This window comes from Lotus japonicus, chromosome 4, assembly GCF_012489685.1.
Source record: "Lotus japonicus ecotype B-129 chromosome 4, LjGifu_v1.2".
Lineage (NCBI taxonomy): Eukaryota > Viridiplantae > Streptophyta > Magnoliopsida > Fabales > Fabaceae > Lotus > Lotus japonicus.
The window spans coordinates 30,634,779-30,651,517 of record NC_080044.1 but is presented as its reverse complement, the minus strand read 5'-3'; the positions used below and the strand labels follow the sequence as shown (position 1 = coordinate 30,651,517).

At 39.8% G+C, this 16,739-nt stretch overlaps 1 non-coding gene across 1 annotated transcript; it reads right to left on the bottom strand.

Annotated features, from left to right (window-relative positions):
* Positions 1–12,466: 12,466 nt before the first annotated feature.
* On the bottom strand, positions 12,467–12,573 carry LOC130716352 (small nucleolar RNA R71). The gene has a single exon (XR_009011969.1). It is a non-coding gene; the product is annotated as a small nucleolar RNA R71 (small nucleolar RNA).
* Between the last annotated feature and the right edge of the window lie 4,166 nt (positions 12,574–16,739).

The window sequence follows — 16,739 nt, the reverse complement described above, 5'->3', positions numbered from 1 at the left end:
TTCTGAGCGTCAGTCATTTCAGAACGAGGGATCTTCACTCCTGAAGCATCTACTGGATCAGTATAGCCTTCAATGACCATATCCCAGAGATCTGGGTCAGTGCCAAGGAAATAACATTCTATTCTATCTTTCCAGTACTCAAACTTTTCACCATCAAAGATTGGTGCTCTGAGTTGATTGTTGTTGTTGTTGTTGTCAACGGAAGTATTGGCTTGGGCCATTGCTTGTTTTTCACACAAGGTTCTGGATCACTGAACACTGTTAGGTGTTAAAATCAGAACCGGAGCTCTGATGCCAATTGAAGGTGCGAAAAACACTAGAAAGGGGGGGGTTTGAATAGAGTTTTTGTATCTCGGGTATACTTTTTGACTTTTTCAAAACTCAAGGATAAAAACTAAGTGCTGAATAATAGAAGGTAAAGCACACGAGTATTTTATCCTAGTTCACTTGAGATAAAAGCTCAAGCTAATCCAGTCCACCTGTGAAGGTGATTTCTTCCTTCTTCTGATGAAGGCAATCCACTAAAATCAATGTGTTACAACTGCACTTTGCAACCTGCTAAGTGACTAACAGTACACTGATTTTCTCACTAGTATCCTCTTAAGAAGCTGATCTACCGATCCTCTTAAGACTAGCTAAATACTGAATCAGCCTTGATTCAGTCCTCTCAAGATCTGACCAACCTTGGTCTCTTGATGAACTTTACAATATGATGTAAAAGGTTTCGGGTTTACAATGAGTGCTTCTAACAAGCGAATAGTAAACTCAGATGTTTAAGAACAGTGAAGAAATAATGCTAAGAGAATGGTTCGTTTGTGTTGAATATTTTCAGCAAAGTTTCTTGACCTCTTTCTTCTTTCTTCAGCCTTTATATACTCCAAGACTTGTGATGTAGCCGTTGTTAGGGTTTTATCCGTTGGAGTGGCAATTCTGTAATATCAGACTGCTAGGCTGTACAAGGTAGGTGGCGGACAGACTGAGACTTGTACGACGTTGTACTGTGATAGCGACCTGTCCTTTCACCAGTTGACTTGTGATGAAGGAGCTTCAGATGAACGTTTGATGAAGCTTCTGATCATCGTCAGATTGAAGCTTGGAGTCTTCTGACCATGCAACTTCTGCTTCTGAACAAGTTCCTCAGAACTTCTGATCGTCCGAGCTATAATAGCCTGGGTCTTCAGAACCAACTTCTTGCAAGTCTTCAGAACTTGAGTCTTCTGCTTCTGGACCGTTCCACTGGAACATCTGGTCTTCAGAACTTCTGACTTGAGTTCTTCAGATCTTCTTGAGAGCTTCCATCTTCAGAGCTTCTGAAGTATTTGCCACTGTTCAGAACGAACATGGTAGGTTAATGAGCTCTCTTTTTTAGTAACCCTTGGTTCTTCTTCTTCTGAACGAACAGGCTTGGGTCAGATTCAGAACCTGTTTGTCACATCTAAACAAAACAAACGTTAGGGTACCACAATTGTTCATCATCACAAACCTTAATTGTAATCATCAAAACATAGAGATGCAACCACTGATCAAACCTTGATCTAACAACAAGATCTGCAGCTAGAGCTTCAAGTAAGTTTGTTGTTCTTTCAGATGATGATTTCAATCTGCTTGATGCAATTCATGATCAAACCAATCCTGAACCCACACCAATCAATCAATCAACCTCTCCTCCTTCACCCCCTAGGGCCTCATTCTTCCAACCTTCCATTGAGGAAGAACCCCTCTGGAAAATGCTCCAAGCAAACAAACCCTCTGCTTCCACCTCACCTATTATACTTCCATACAATCCAGAAACCTCTGAACCACAAGTCATTGAAACACAAGCCTCTGATAAAACCACCTCTGAACCTCATACACACACTCACTCTGAACGTGAAATTCTCTCTCCTGGTCCCTCTGTTTCCTTTCCTACCAATGTTCCTTTCTCTTCTCCCTCAAATGAATCTGAAGCCAATCGCAAATTCTTTCAGATTGCAAGAACAATGATTTCTGAAATTCCTGCACATTTCATATCTGTTCCTAGTCCAAACCGCTACCCTGGACCAAGGTCAGAACCTTTGGTTGCTCCGGATTTCCCAATCCAAGCAGTACCTTTGGCCTCAATGCCTCCTCCACCTCCTCCTCCTCAAACCTCTCTTCCAGAAAATGCTGAATCAGTCTCAAACCATTCCTCAGACAAATCACCAAACCCTGAGACTGAAACCTCTCATCAAAACCCTGAGACCAACACGTCTGCACATCAGACTCTGCAGGTTGGCTCTCCCTCTGAGGTAGCAAGTAGCAACCACTCTTCATCACCTGAACCAAACCTCTCTCTTGTTCCCTACACCTACTCTGGACCAACCACCCTCCTTGATTGCATAAACTCATTTCATCATGAAGCATATTTAAAGGTTCGCAATGTGCATGGTCGCACTGACCTGAGTGAGCATCCAGACATGGTTGTTGAGGGTTGGGATTGTTTGTGTTCTTGGATTGTTGACCAAGTTCCGGTGATGGTTGGTTTCTTAAATGCTGAAAAGGATAAGTGTGTTGAAGCTGCCACTCAACGCCTCAGAAGAAGGGAAGCTCTGAATGAAAAGCTGATGAGAGAACAACTCTATTCTGTTATTGAAGAAACCAGAAGGAAGAAAGAACAAGAAGAAGAAGCTGCACGGATTTAGGCAGAACAAAGTGAAGCTGCAAAGTTTCACGCTCTGGAACAAGCAGCAATATTACAAGCTGAAGCTGAAGCACTCAGAAATGAAGCACTTAGAATTGTTCCAGTTACTTATGTTGCTTCCACATCTGCTCAAGTTCCTCCCTCTGATGAAGCTACAATGTCTGCTCAACCTCAGTCAGATTCAAGGATTGATATTGATAGCGAATCTGCAAGTGTACAGATTGCTCGAAGTAATAAAAGATCGAACCACAGAGATTGCGTAGTTTATACTCTAAATTAACTAAACTTAGAATGAAAGGACGTGAAAATAAAAATAAAAATAGAGAGATGAATGATTGTTGGTATGAAACTTAACTGCAATAAAATAAAATAAAGCAAATAACACGGTTGAAGTGAATTCAATTTCAAAGCGCGCTAGAGATCCTGATTTCGTTAACCTTCTCCCTATGTATCTTCCCAAACAGTTATAATTATGAATTCAATAGATTATCAAGGTGCTAAACCTAATTGTCCACTTATCAATTCCTTGCATAAGTGTCCCTTCCAATTAATTAGTGATAGCTAATTCCTTAGTACCTAATCCTAATTAATTAGAGATGAAGTTCAATTCAATTCAGGCAAACACAAGCAATTCGTTACCCTTATTCCTAAGGTGGACAGACCCTTGCTCAACATCTCCCCAAATCCCTAAATTCTACCAATTTTCCAACTGCCTAGAAAATAGTATGACAAACTATTGCAATAGAAAGTTTCAATTAAAACAGAGGAGAAATTCAAGACATAAAATAGAATCCATAATCATAACTGAAACTTGGTTCAAAACATAGCTTAAAGGAAAACTAGATCAATCACCCTAACACAAAGGGAGTTTAGCCTGACATAGTCATGGAAACAAATCAAAATTCAAGCCAAACCTCAAAATCTTGACAAAGAATCAAGTAAGCTCTAAGCAAAAACCCAAAAACGCAGCTCTCCAAGTTCTAACGTGAAAAAGTATCCTTAGGGTTGAAACTAAACACGTTTAAATAATAATAGATTCGTGACTGTGCCATAGCACGAATTACAGGAAAAATTCGTGCTACTCTCATGCTAGAAATTCCATCAACGGCTTCTGTCATGCAATAGCATCAATTTCCAAGCAGAACTCGTGCTACTTCATGCTACAATTTTCAGCATTGGTTTATGTCGCGCTACAGCACGGTTTTTAGGCTAAAACGGCACGAGCTTCATGCTGAAGTTTCAAGATTTGGTGCACTTCTGAATCTTGCTTATCTTGCCTTGATTTTCTCCTCTTTTCCTTTATCTCTTCATAAAATAAAACATATAATAATTAATAAAGGATGAAATAAAGATAATTACCCTAGTGAACTTTTCAAGACTCAAAATAACAACCTAAGTCCTATAAAACTCATAGAAATAACATAAAACTATAAGAAGATAATAAAACTAATTAGAATATCAAAATATTAAGATAATGTGAATACTCAACTAAAAATACTAAAATACTTAAATAAACCTTCAAAACATATGCCAAATACTAAGAAAAATAGCATTAAATCCCGGGTCATCACACCCATATACTTAACGACAGCTTGTCCTCAAGCGGAAACTTAGGAAAGCTTGTCCTCAAGCACAGAATAAATCAATTCTAAATCATATGTCTGCACTTTTAAAACACAAGATACACAATCAACAAAGAATGATCAATCCGTGAGCATATTGGCTAAGCGAAATAAGGAATTCAGTTTAGAGATAGTGAAATCAATAGGACAATGAGACTCAAAGTTCACATCAAAACTCACAATTGTGATCATCAATTATCAATTATTTAGTGCATCTGACAGTACAAGCACTATGCTTCAGTTCTGATAATCAATCAAATCAAAGTCAGACAATGTTATGCTATGCAATAAGAAAGAGATTTACCCAGGTTGTAACTTGGCCAAGGTGTAACTTTAGGTAGGGTAAGAAAAGGATAAAGCAAGATTACACAAACAGACTGTTAAGTGATCTGTTTCTTCTTCCAATGCAGAACATTTATTTAAAGCACTCAAGGTTCTTTCTCTCTTCTCTCCTCTTTTTATTTGCAAACTTTGCTTTCTTTTTCTTTCTTTTCTTTCTTTTCATTTTTTCTTTATTCTTTTTTTTTTCAAGCATTTTGCTTCATTTTCATGCACACTAGGTGAGAGAAGGAACCAATACGCTAATAATAATTTTTCTTTATTTGTTCAATTCAAAATTCAGATCACTTAACAGTTCACAAATATTTCCAAAGTTAGGGACCAAGAAAATTCACATTTAGGTTCAACTTGGGCAACTAAGGAGTAACTGAAACAAAGTCTGAAGGCCATCAAAAATGCCTAATAATCTCTTAACAAATCACAGGCATAACAATATCAAACCGACATGCATTTCAAAACAGAACCAAACATGTGCAAGCAAGTCAGGAATCATCAGAGATCACTCATCACTCAACAAAAACAAGGGGTAAAGAGATGAACCCCAGTGAACTGCTATCACAATATCCATTGAAAACACCACTCAGTCCTAAAATTCACTTACTTCTCTCAATAATATGTCATGTCCAATACATTAACTGCGCATGTGTATCACAATTTCCATAAAAATAAGGCATAGATTCAGAATTGAAATCACTTGAGTAGTCAAATACAAAGGTGAAATGACTAATGTAACACCCCGATTTCCGGGTGCCACTTTAGTAACCAAAAAATAAACTTTACGCGGAAAACAGGTAATTTTTTTTTCGTTCGATTCCTTTTAATAAAAGCAATAGAAAATAAAGACATAACCCAACAACTAAACTAACCGATATACAAATATATACACATGTACAGCCTCAGCTGCACTCCCATGTCACGCGCACTCGCAGTGACTCCAAAGTAGTGTGCCCGCATGCAAATATATACAGACCAGCAGTGTAAGTGAAAGTATCAAAAGTACAGTCATCCAAGAGAAAGTCGGCACCCAAAAATGGCCTGAACAAAAGACCCCTATACTCCGACAGACTCTCTGTGATTCCTCATCAAAAGAACCACACAAAAAGCCACACATCGGGAACCTACCCTGTCCCAAAATAAGACGAATCAGAGCTCTACACAAAAAAATGACGCTGCCTAACCTACCCTCCCAGTCCAGCTTGTAGCTACTCCTCCTCCTCCTCGTCGCTGCTCGGCGAGTAGCTGTCCCCACTGCTCTCGGAGTCAGAGTCGGAATCCACCGTAATCATCTCGGTGTCCAAGTCCTAACTGTCCTGCGCACCGTCCTATTCAAGCCTGTCTCAACATCCACCTCTCCGGTAAGAACATCCTCCTCCACCACGCGAACCAGGGGATCCACAAGGTAGCCGCGCGGTGAAGCAAAAGAAAAGAGACGTGAGGCAGATGGGACAACAGACTCCCTCTTCGGCCGCACAAGTTTAGAGGACGACGCCACGTCGGTAGGATCGATAGCAGTAGCAGGAGGTGGCGCAACAGGTGTAGCAACAACAGGCTCGATCTCCGCTGGGTCCTCATCATCAGAAGGTGAAGTCGGAGGTGGTGCAGGTGGTCCTCGACCAGTACCTGGTCCACAGTGAACTGAGGGCGGCAAGTCAAAGCTTAGCTCCATACGTCGTAGCACTCCTCTCGTCAAACGTCCACGCTCGTATGTCCGGTCCTCCATGACCCTTCCCCGGTACGTCGCTCGGTGACCCGCAATGTCGATCACCCAAGCGGTGGGGGCATGACGGTCCACCAACTCATACCTGATCCCTCCCGAGGGAGAGACCATCGAAAACCAGTCCGCCATCGACATCTGGCAGCAGGCCGACCGTCCAAACACAAACATGAAACCAAAGCCAAGGCGCTAGGGTCAACTCACGGAAATAAGTAATTATACACTCAACATGTGACATGGGGTATAGATATATATGTTGATATATATATATATAAATAATCCTAGCATGTTATTGGCTCTAACAATGCTTCAATAAATCAAACAGCACACAATTCCAGTCAGAGTGAATGTATGCGTGAAATGCAATCAATATGATCCGGATATTAGTGAAGCATTCCCATTCTTCACTAGTGAAGCATTCCCGTTCTTCACTATGGATGAAGCATTCCCGTTCTTCATCCTTGATGAAGCATTCCCGTTCTTCGTCGAATTATGCATTGGTGAAGCATTCCCGTTCCTCACCATTGATGAAGCATTCCCGTTCCTCATCGAATTATGCATTGGTGAAGCATTCCCGTTCTTCACCAAATGATGCATGATGCAATATGGTTAGCCAAACATTGAATCGTCCTCGCAACACAAGCATTTAGCTCAAAACCCAATCTCAAAACCCAAGAGTTAGTGTCGGTCAGTACAACACAACTCAGAGTTAGTGTCGGTCAATACAACACAACTCCAACAGCAAGGGTACTACAGTACTCGGTGATTTCCAATCATCACCGTGGCTCACCTCCCCCGCCCCCCCGGTGTCCAGCAATTCCCCAAAACCCACAACAAAAGTCGACTTTTCCCCGTCTTTCGCAATCATTTTCCCCTTTAGGTTCCCTATGGTTCATTCAATAATGAAAACGGTTTAAATTGACTTAGTCAGGTTATGAGTTTAATTCTTTGAAAACTAAGTTCTCTAAGGTCTTTAGTTTTCGAAATTCAATTCATTCTAAGTTTTCCAAAAACCCACCAAAAGAAGTTTCCCGGGGAAAGTCTAAGAATACGAACAAATGGCTAAGTCTCAAAACCCAAGTTTGAACTTGCCTAGGGTTGTTCCTCCAACCCGAAATATCAAATAACACCAGTTCAATGAATCCCCACTCCGAAGTCGCGTCAAAACGCACAATTCAATAACATCTCAACATCATCAGTTATGGAAAATATCATAACATCAGTTCATCAACATAATCAACATCAAAGTAAAGCATAAGTCGAATTTATCGACGCCTATCATGCAGTCATAGCTAATAGTAAGTTGCCCTAACCTCGAGCTGCTCCAGCCTCGTGATCTAAATCTCCTTCACACAAATGCTCTGAAACTCCCAAAGTTCCTTCAACTGAACCTCGGAGAAAATTAAAGAAGAATCCAAACAAAATCGATTAGTTCGATCGCAATTCAAATCATAAACGATAGACAAAGCATTAAAGCTTCAGAATACAACAATCGAGTACGAAAAGACAAGTTTTCGAAAACGAAAAACTCCCCCCCTGACTACAAGCTCTCGGCCAAAAAGGAAAAAGGGCTCCGGCTCTTTTTCTTCGATCAAATCTGTTTACAAGGTAGTTTTAGGGTAAAACTAAGGCAAAGAAGCTGTCGGAAAAATTTTCGGACGATCGGATCGAAATACGGCTGTTCAGGGGCGTTTTGGTCCAAAATAAAAGCTCAAAACCTCAAAGTTATCACTTCGGAAAACAAATTTCACAGCAATGATCCTAACGACATCCGTAACAACTAATCCTAAAGGCACGAAGTCAGATTACGACTTTTCGACAGTAAAGTTTCGAAATGTGCGCCAAAAAGAGTTTTGAATCAGTTTTTCAGATCCTTGACAACTCGATCCATATCGGCGAATACCGACGAAGGTTCTAGGCTCTTGGGCATGTAGAGAAGATACCCCAACAGAGAAATCAGGAAAAACGGACAGTTTTACAAAAAGCTCGAAACTTTGAGCACAGAAACAACTAAAGAAACGCAGTAGAAACAGTGATCAGAGGTAAGAATCAAGCTAGTTACCTCGATACCTTGAAGTAGGAACGAACTGCGCGAAGATCGGTCAAGTTTCGGCGAAAAATTCTTCTCCCTCTTCTCTCCTTGAACTCGCGGCCTTGATGGATGAAAATGAGAAGATATTTTGAATTTTCAACTATTTATAGGCAGGTGAAATCGCGGGAAAATGAAAATTTCGCGATTCCGATTTTTGCAGCACATTCACCGATGAATTCTAAGAGAGATTTTGGCGACAGAATTCCAGAACTCAAAACAAATCTCTAACTTTTGGGGAAAACGATATCTAAAATCCCAAAAGCGGTGCAAGTTATTCTGTCTCGAAAAACTACTTTTTGCTGTGATGGTCAGACGACAATTCTCTGATCTGCTTAACCTTCTCAGTCGTCTGTTGCAGCAATTCTGGCCCAATCAACAAACTCTCCCCATCTTGATACCAACACAACGGTGTCCTACACTTTCGACCATACAAAGCTTCATACGGTGCCATCCCAATACTCGCATGAAAACTATTGTTGTATGTGAATTCGATCAATGGCAAAAGATCATCCCAGCTTCCTCTGTTATCTAACACACAAGCACGTAGTAGATCCTCTAGCGACTGAATAGTTCTCTCTGTTTGCCCATCAGTTTGTGGATGATACGCCGAACTCAATCTCAGCTTGGTTCCTAACGCATCATGAAGAGCTCCCCAAAAGTGCGAAGTAAACTTTGGATCCCGATCAGACACAATACTCGTCGGAACTCCGTGTAGTCTCACAATCTCCGCCACATAAATCTCAGCCAACTTTTCCACATTGTAGATAGTTCTCACTGGTAGAAAATGCGCTGACTTAGTTAAACGATCCACAATCACCCAAATCGAATCGTGTCTCTTCTGGGTTCTTGGCAAAGCTACCACGAAATCCATGGATATACTATCCCATTTCCATTCTGGCACGTCTAGACTCTGTAGCATACCAGCAGGTCTTTGATGTTCTACCTTCGCCTTATGACAAGTCAAACATGCAGCTACATACTCGGCCACTTGTTTCTTCATTCCCGGCCACCAAAAAATCAGTTTCAGGTCTTGATACATTTTGGTCATTCCCGGATGAATACTCCATTTGCTCTTGTGTCCTTCATCCATGATTAGCCTTCTCAATTCTGGATTATTGGGTACACAAACTCTGTCCTTGCATCGTAGGATATCATCAGCTCCTATCTTGAATTCCGGGTCTTTCCCTTGAATTACCAAGTTCCTCTTCTCTAACAGAAACGCATCTTGCAGTTGTTGCTCTCTAATCTCTTCCATCAGTCCACTGGCGATTCTGATCATTCCGAATTTCAACTTCCCCTCAGACGGTGTCACACCTAAACTCATATCTCGAAATTGTTCCAGTAACTCCAGCTCTTTAACCATCATTGACGAGACATGCATCTTCCTACTCAAAGCATCAGCAACTACATTTGCCTTCCCAGGGTGATATTGCAGCGTAAACTCATAGTCTTTGATAAACTCCATCCATCTTCGTTGCCTCATGTTCAGCTCCTTCTGATCAAACAGGTATTTAAGACTCTTGTGATCGCTAAATATCGTGAAAGTACAACCATAGAGATAATGCCTCCAGATCTTACGCGAAAACACAATGGCAGCTAACTCCAAATCGTGAGTCGGGTAGTTCCTCTCGTGAGTCTTCAACTGTCTTGAAGCATAAGCCACCACTTTCCGATGTTGCATCAGTACACATCCTAAGCCTTGATGCGAAGCATCACAGTAGACCTCATAAGGTTCCTCCGGTTGTGGCAAAATAAGCACAAGTGACGTCGTCAAACGTTCCTTCAAAGTCTGAAAACTTGATTCACACGCCTCAGTCCATGTAAAAGGTTGATTCTTCCTCGTCAGTTAAGTCAAAGGTCCAACAATCTTGGCAAATCCCTCAATGAAGTGTTGACCCGGGGATATAAGGGTACTTTTGTGGGTCTTTTATTTTATTTTTAATTTATTTTCTGAGTTTTAATTAGTTTTTATGATATTTTTAAGTAATTTTCCGATTTTTAATTATTTTAGGATTTTAGGAGTTTTTATTTTGATTTGTTAGATTTTAGTAGTTTTTATCTTATCATTAATTAGTACTTTTTAAATTATAGATTTAGTTAGGATTTAAGTTGTTTATTTTTGGGTTATTATATTTCTAGTATTTTATTTGATTTATTTTATTTTATTTAGGATTTTCGGAACAAAAAGAAAAGAGAAAATCAGAAAAAAGATCTGATCCGGAATTGATGGTCCACGGAGCTGCCACGCACCCTAGCAGATCTGACGGCTGCAGCGTCTCTCATTGCCATGTGGCTGAATCTGACCAGAGGTCCACCATAAGAGTGTGGTCCGCGATGCAGTAGAATCCTACCCACTTTAACTTTGATCCAATTGCACGAAGACACGTGGCATTGGATAGGTTCTTTTGTCTTATGTGGGGGCATAGTCACGTGAAAGGAGAACAACGTAACAGAAGAAAAAGTGGGCGGTGGAAGTTTGGAAAAAGAAACTAATATATATATATATTGGTAGAAGTATTATTTGGGAGTTTTTGGTGATTGGAATTGGGCACAGACTTCTTAGGGTTTTGAGAGCTTTTGCAAGGTTTCTCCTGGAGATTTTAGGTGCTATTTTTCTTATCTCTTAAATTCTTGATTATGGCCATGCTTGGCTAAACCTCTTTTAGTACCTGGGTGTGGATCCTTTTTAGGATTATGTTTTGATTCGAACCTTTGCTTCATATGAATTTTGTTTAGTAATCTACGTAGTTGTTTCAATTTATCTTGATTATACTTGAATGCATGCGAGTAGTTTACTGATTCTTATGAGAACGGAAGTTGATTAGGAATTAGAGAAACAAGGAAACAATTAGATTAGGCGTTCCCTACTGCTTGATTCAAGAGTAGAACCTAATTGCGTTGGCTAGTTTAAATAGAACTTAATCTTCAATTCCCTGGTCTAGGTGCTCGTAAAACAGACTTAGTAATTGAATTGAAAGTCTAGGGCGTGTGAGTTATCAACATCCTAGAACATAGGCTAAATCGCTGTAGAGGAGTTTATTAAATTCATATGAACATTGTTAGAATAAAGGCATAAGCCGAATAGGTGAAACAGGACCCAAGTACTATCTTTCTCATCTGATTTCATAAACTATTTGATTTTCGCTTTTACTTTTTATTAGTGATTGTTACAATCTTTAAAATCCTTAAAATTGGTTTTTATTTTCATAATCTAAATACTAGAAGTTAATATAATTAGTATTGAATCACAATCCTCGAGGGATCGATAATTTATTACTACGGGCAACTTTGTACACTTGCAAATGAGCTATCAAGTTTTTGGCGCCGTTGCCAGGGATTGTCTTTCCAATACTAGTTTTAATTAATCTCTTTTGTTTAGATTTTTTTTGTCTTTCAAATTTTTTTTATTTCATCTTTATTGAACGGGTGCTTCTAATTAGTGTGTTCAGTGTATGCGAGGTACAGTTGATCCAGAGACATTGCTTTTTGATCCAGAAATCGATCGCACCTTTCATTACTGGTTAGCACAACAAAGAAGAGCCCTTGCATCTGCAATGGCAGCTGAAACAAATGCTGAATTGGAAGCGCGACTTCGAGCGGAGTTCGCAAGGACTCAAGAGGAACAGGTGCAGGAAGCCGTGCGCCGAATCCAGCAAGAAAGAGAATTAGAGGAGGCCAACCGCCCCCTCAGGGATCTGAATGAACCTGTCATGAGTTATGATTACCCAGGAAGTATAGCCCCTCAGAATGCCGAGGCTCAGAACTTTGAACTCAGACCTGCACTCATCAACCTGATCAGTCAACATCAATATGGAGGATCTGCCACTGAAGATGCCCATGCTCACCTAGAGCGGTTCATCAGAAACTGCAGTACTACACGTCTTCCCAACCCCGAGCTTGTTCGTTTGCAACTTTTTCCTTTTTCACTAAGGGACACAGCTGAGGAGTGGCTCAACTCCCAACCTCAAGGCAGCATAACAACTTGGGAAGATTTAGCTAAGAAATTCATTAAAAAGTTCTTCCCTCGTACCTTGCTGAGGAAGCTGAAGAACGACATCCTGATTTTTAAACAGGAAGATACTGAGAATCTCCATGAAGCTCTAGAGCGGTTCAAGAAACTGTTAAGGAAGTGCCCTCAGCACAACCTCACATTGGGAGCACAGGTGGAGAGGTTTTATGACGGCTTGACTGATTCTGCCAGATCAAACTTGGAAGCAGCAGTTAGTGCCGAATTTGATGCTCTTTCAGCTCAAGCAGGTTGGGACTTAATCAATAAAATGGATGAAAGTGCAGTGAACTCTACCAATGACCGCCAAAACAAAAGGGGTGTACTGGAAATAGAAGCGTATGATAGGATGGTTGCTTCAAACAAGCAATTATCTCAACAAATGACAGCTATGCAACGACAGTTCCAGGCAGCCAAGATATCTAATGTGAATAATGTCCAATGTGGAACATGCGGAGGTCCTCATGCCAGTGAAGAGTGCCGAACAGATTTTGACGAGGAAGTCAAGGTTTTGGACAATTCCCAAAATAATCCTTATTCCAACACCTATAATCCGGGGTGGAGGAATCATCCTAACTTTTCCTGGAGGGAACAGAGCAACTCCAATCAAGGAGGAAATAATCAGAGGCAATATTCAAATCAACGATTTCAGTCTCAGAATTCAAGACCTCAACAAACTCAGGATCAAGGAAGTGGCAGTGGAAAGAAAAGCTTAGAAGAGATGATGGAGAATTTCATTAACAAAGCAGATACTAGTTTCAAAAATCATGAAGCTGCTATAAAAAATTTGGAGACTCAAGTGGGACAGATGGCCAAGCAAATGTCAGAAAGACCCCCAGGTATGTTTCCTTCAGATACCGTCATTAATCCTAAAGAAAATTGCTCTGCCATAACTCTTAGGAGTGGTGCTACCTTGAGTGAGCCTAAACAGAAAATTGTAGAAAACAATAATGTCAATGATGAGTTTGTAGGAGATATTGAACCTTTAGGAGAAAATAAGAAAAAACAGAAAGAAAAAGAAGAGGAAAAGAGAAAAGTAGAATTAGAAAAAAAGTTTACCAAAGTCCATTTTCCCCCTTTCCCCACTAACATAGCAAAGAGAAGGTTGGAGAAGCAATTCTCCAAGTTTGTATCTATGTTTAAAAAGTTGCGTGTAGAGCTCCCATTCTCTGAAGTTTTGGAAAAAATGCCTCAATATGCTAAATTCATGAAGGAGATACTCTCAAAGAAAAGGAGGTTGAGTGAAGAGAATGACATCGTTGAGCTTACTGAGGAGTGTAGCGCTATTCTGCAAAAGAAGCTTCCACCTAAACGAAAGGATCCAGGTAGTTTCACTCTACCTGTTAATTTTGGGGCTTCAAAGCAAGTGAGAGCCATATGTGATTTAGGGTCCAGCATCAACTTAATGCCCCTATCAATGTTTGAGCGACTTAATGTTGGTGAACTGAAGCCGACAATGATGATGCTTCAATTAGCGGATCGCTCCATAGTGGCTCCATGGGGAGTTGTTGAAGATGTGCTAGTAAGAGTAGGAGAGTTCGAGTTCCCGGTAGACTTCGTGATAATTGATATGGATGAGGACTCTAAAATACCATTGATTCTGGGAAGACCATTCCTAGCTACTTCACAAGCGAAAATAAATGTGGGGAAAGGAACAATATCTTTAAGGGTAGCTGATGAGAAGATCATTTTCAATATATTTGACCTGAAGCCAAAACCAGTAGAGAAGGATGATGTATTCTTGGTGAAGATGATGGAAGAGTGGAGTGATGAAAAGCTGAAGCAGTTCTTCCTTAAAGAAAAAGCTGTTGCAACAAATAAGAAGAAAAAGGAAGACGTGCAGAGCGACCAAACTAAGCAAGTCTACTCAATGAGCATGGTTGTCAACTCCGAGCAGAAGAAGGAGATCAATACCAAGCAGAAGGAGGAAATGAAGTCAGAGCAAAAGGAGAAGATCTACTTAGAGGAAAAGGTAAAAGGTGGGTGCTTCCAATGGAAGCCAAAGCGTAAGAAAGAAGAGAAATCTTCAATCCCTCTTAACTCTAAATTTAATGATTGTGTTTTAGCTCTTGAGGTTGCATGCAAAAATCTAACTATGGTGTGTGCTCAGCTGAAAGATTCCAAAAGTGCAATGCACTATGAGATAAACCCTGGATGACATTCTGAGTCCAGGGAAGTCTAGCAAAGACTATAAAATTGCGCTTCTTGGGAGACAACCCAAGTGATAGTTTTAGTCTTATTTTGTTAATTCTAATTTCATTTTCATTTTGCTTTCTTAGTTTTAATATTTTTTTTTTCTGTTCTCCGTTTCGTAGTGTTGGTATTATTTATTAAAATAAAATATAAAAAAACATCTGCCAGTCATGGCCACTGGATTTTGCAGCATGAAAACAGTGCCTTTCCAATGCAATTTTATGGCCATAGCATGAGTTGAGGAAGGTGAACACACTACTGGAATTTGCAGCGCGGAAATTGGCGCTATTCCTTCAGAATTTGGCGCAATCGTGCGAGACCAGAGGAATAAACATGCTACTGGAAAACATAGCATGGGTTTGGTGCTATTTTTGTTGAAAATTGGTGCGACAGCACCAAATTTGAATTTTAAAGAATTGAAAGATAATTTCACGGGAAAATATAATTGAAAGATTTAGTTTTCTTTTAAATTCAATATTTGATCTTAGACTTATCTTTTCACCTTATTTTAAAAAGTAACTCTTTCTTCAATTAGTTTTTGTTATCAACGTGTTCTTCCATTCCTCTGGTTTTCATCCACGCCGGTCTTCCATCTTCTTTTTCTATGTTCTAAAATTTTCGAATTTTGGTTTCTTTTCTCCACGCGTGTTTCTCTCCACCAAGGTATGCTTTCTCATCCCTTCTTCTTCTCCACTCACTTCTCCATATTTGGAGCAAAAATAGAACTTCAAAGTTACATGTTTGAATTTGGGGGGTCTGAATAATATTGTGGGGTTATTTGGTTAAATTGCATGTTGTGATGTTATGCTCACCAACTGTTTCATGAAATGTCACAAAGAAATATGAACTTGGTTCTACATATTTTTAGTTGATATCACTCATTGATTGTGTTTTAAGGTGTTTTTTATAGGATTATCTTGGAGGGAGAAGGCGTGAGCATTGGAGCTGGAAGGGAGAATGATGTTGAGCCTCAAGCTCAGAATGAGGGAGTTCTTTCCCTTATCTTTTTACTGTTTTATTTTTCGTTCAGTTTTAGTTTTCTTAGTTTCTATGTCTTATTTAATTACGTTTTACATGATAGTTAGTCTGTGTTTTGTGGAGTCAGTTTACCCTTATATGCTTGTGCTGTGCACCATGTTACTTGCATGTCTCAAGCGGATTCACCCTAAATTTAGATGCTTGTTTTGTTTGTGAAAATTGCTGAAAATAAGTTATTTGGGGCGATTCACATGTGGGAAACTGTTTGTGTTAAGAGAATGAGAGTTGGGTAACTTTGGGAACCTGAGTTAAGTTGCTTGGAAACACTGTTTTGAGTTCTGATTATGGGTACACTTACCCTTTTGTTTCTGAGTGTAGAGTGAATAATTCTGACATACTCGTACCTGCTTGAACCTGTCTTGATTTGCATCTCGGTTGAATATGTGCAGTTTTGTGATTCAGAGAGAGACTTATAGGAATTTTTGTTGGCTTTCAGAATTTGCTTTTATGTTTCCCTTAGCGCCCCTTTGAGCCTTAATGATTATTTATTTGGTACCTTGCTTTGGTGATTTGTTTGGTTGTTAAGTGATCTTAGTTACTTGAAAATTGGCAAGAGCTTCGAAAATTGTAGGCTTCTCTTCTCTCAAAAAAAAATGAAAAGGAAAAAATATGAACTAAGTGAGTAAGGTTATGGGGGTGGTCATCCCACTTTCTATATTCCCCAATCACTTCATTACTTTGTTCCAAATGATGAAAAAGAAAAAAAAAATTAAGAGAGAGAGCCTAAATGTGTGAATTTATTGCTCTTCTGTGCTTCATGAAAAAAGATCACTTAACCAACATTGGGTAGCCCTTTGAGTTGTCAATTCTTTCAATTCCATACCTACATTGCACCCTTAGCCTTGTTACAACCTGATGAGGTCTCTCCTAATTGCTTTACTGTCTTATTTGATTTTGAGTTGAAAGATAGCCAGGTTTGATGCACTGTACTTGTTTGTTCACGAGCTGAAAGATGTGTGAGCTTATTTGTGTACGGACTCTTAACTCTGTTTTCCCTGCTGCTTGTAATTCTCACTTACTGAAGTTTATTCACTTTCTTATCTTAGCACTTGCATGAACTACTGTGATGAACTCTA